Source organism: Neodiprion pinetum, unplaced genomic scaffold (assembly GCF_021155775.2).
Source record: "Neodiprion pinetum isolate iyNeoPine1 unplaced genomic scaffold, iyNeoPine1.2 ptg000154l, whole genome shotgun sequence".
Taxonomy (NCBI): Eukaryota; Metazoa; Arthropoda; class Insecta; order Hymenoptera; family Diprionidae; genus Neodiprion; species Neodiprion pinetum.
The window spans coordinates 17,501-20,000 of record NW_027184548.1 but is presented as its reverse complement, the minus strand read 5'-3'; the positions used below and the strand labels follow the sequence as shown (position 1 = coordinate 20,000).

General features: G+C 63.0%; 1 non-coding gene across 1 annotated transcript in view; it reads left to right on the top strand.

The window, feature by feature from the left end:
* The first annotated feature begins 2,402 nt into the window (after positions 1-2,402).
* Positions 2,403-2,500, top strand: part of LOC124224416 (small subunit ribosomal RNA) — a 1,913-nt gene continuing 1,815 nt past the window's right edge. Inside the window, exon 1 of the ribosomal RNA XR_006884716.1 lies at positions 2,403-2,500. This exon is cut by the window's right edge and continues 1,815 nt beyond it. This is a non-coding gene — a ribosomal RNA (small subunit ribosomal RNA).

Here is a 2,500-nt window from a genome sequence, read left to right as displayed (position 1 = left end):
ACGCGCGGCGTCCCGGGGTCGATCCGGGCCGACCGGATTTGTGAAAATTTCGGTCCGAGTCGAGCGAAAGGCGACGCGCGGCGTACCGGAGTCGATCCGGGCCGACGGGACTTGTGAAAATTTCGGTCCGGGTCGAGCGAAAGGCGACGCGCGGCGTACCGGAGTCGATACGGGCCGACGGGACTCAGTGAAGTTTCGTTCCGAGTCAAGCGGAGGGCGATGCGCGGCCTCCCGGAGTCGATCCGGGCCGACGGGACTCGTTGAAGCTGCGGTACGAGTCGAGCGAAAGGCGACGCGCGGCGTCCCGGGGTCGATCCGGACAGACGGGACTTGTAAAAATTACGGTCCGAGTCGAGCGAAAGGCGACGCGCGGCGTACCGGAGTCGATCCGGGCCGACCGGATTTGTGAAAATTTCGGTCCGAGTCGAGCGAAAGGCGACGCGCGGCGTACCGGAGTCGATCCGGGCCGACGGGACTTGTGAAAATTTCGGTCCGAGTCGACCGAGAGGCGATGCGCGGCGTCCCGGAGTCGATACGGGCCGACCGGACTTGTGAAAATTTCGGTCCGGGTCGAGCGAAAGGCGACGCGCGGCGTACCGGAGTCGATCCGGACAGACGGGACTTGTAAAACTTTGGGTCCGAGTCGACCGAGAGGCGATGCGCGGCGTCCCGGAGTCGATACGGGCCGACGGGACTCGTCGAAGCTGCGGTACGAGTCGAGCGAAAGGCGACGCGCGGCGTCCCGGAGTCGTTCCGGACAGACGGGACTTGTAAAACTTTCGGTCCGAGTCGACCGAGAGGCGATGCGCGGCGTCCCGGAGTCGATACGGGCCGACGGGACTCGTCGAAGCTGCGGTACGAGTCGAGCGAAAGGCGATGCGCGGCGTGCCGGAGTCGATACGGGCCGACGGGACTCGACGAAGTTTCGGTCCGAGTCGACAGAAAGGCGATGCGCGGCGTCCCGGAGTCGATCCGGACAGACGGGACTTGTAAAACTTTCGGTCCGAGTCGACCGAGAGGCGATGCGCGGCGTCCCGGAGTCGATACGGGCCGACGGGACTCGTTGAAGCTGCGGTACGAGTCGAGCGAAAGGCGACGCGCGGCGTCCCGGAGTCGATCCGGACAGACGGGACTTGTGAAAATTTCGGTCCGAGTCGAGCGAAAGGCGACGCGCGGCGTCCCGGAGTCGATCCGGGCCGACGTCGACTTGTGAAACTTTCGGTCCGAGTCGACAGAAAGGCGATGCGCGGCGTCCCGGATTCGATCCGGGCCGACGGGACTTGTGAAAATTCCGGTCCGAGTCGAGCGAAAGGCGACGCGCGGCGTCCCGGAGTCGATCCGGACAGACGGGACTTGTGAAAATTCCGGTCCGAGTCGAGCGAAAGGCGACGCGCGGCGTCCCGGAGTCGATCCGGGCCGACGTCGACTTGCGAAACTTTCGGTCCGAGTCGACAGAAAGGCGATGCGCGGCGTCCCGGATTCGATCCGGGCCGACGGGACTTGTAAAAATTACGGTCCGAGTCGACAGAAAGGCGATGCGCGGCGTGCCGGAGTCGATACGGGCCGACGGGACTCGTCGAAGCTGCGGTACGAGTCGAGCGAAAGGCGACGCGCGGCGTCCCGGAGTCGATCCGGACAGACGGGACTTGTAAAAATTTCGGTCCGAGTCGACCGAAAGGCGATGCGCGGCGTCCCGGAGTCGATCCGGGCCGGGAGCCTGTCGGAACATCGTCATATGAGCCTCGGTTAATTTCGACAAAGTTCCCGGAGTTCGAAATTTTTTCGATAGCCCGCGGAGGTTTCGCCCCGTAAGCCGACCGTGCTACCACCGTACCGGCGCCGACGTCCTAGCGGCCAGGCTCCTACTAGTAAGAGGAGCGAGTCGGTCGGGCCGGTCTCCCGTCGTCCGCCTGCTACGCCGTACCGGTACGTGCTCGAGCACGATACGTACTTCGGCGTAGACCAGGAGCGGGCGTTCGCGGACCGTTCCGTGCCTCGTACCAAAGAAACTACGCGACTCGCGTTGTTTCATCTATCGTCACTGCATTACCGCGGGTCGGTGTCTCAGACCGAATGGCCCTTGACGCGGTACCAAGAAGTTCGGCTCTCCGTGAAACACGGAAGGCCGAACGCTCCAACGCACGCGTCAACTCGCTTCTTTCCGAGCGTACACTCAAAGACCAGAGATGTTATAACAACGTATCCCAGACGCTTTCAATCTAGCCGACGGGTACGGGAGATCGTTCGAACGCTTATAAGCCGAGTGTCGAAGGTGGCGGCACACGGATCCGGGGCTGCCTGCGTGCAGTCCCGAAACTTACAGTAGACGCGCGGCCGACCGGGCTACGAGACCCGGTCGGCGATGGGTGGCGCACGTCCGAGCCGAGATTTTGTATCGAAGCTCCCTGGTTGATCCTGCCAGTAGTCATATGCTTGTCTCAAAGATTAAGCCATGCATGTCTCAGTGCAAGCCAAATTAAGGTGAAACCGCGAATGGCTC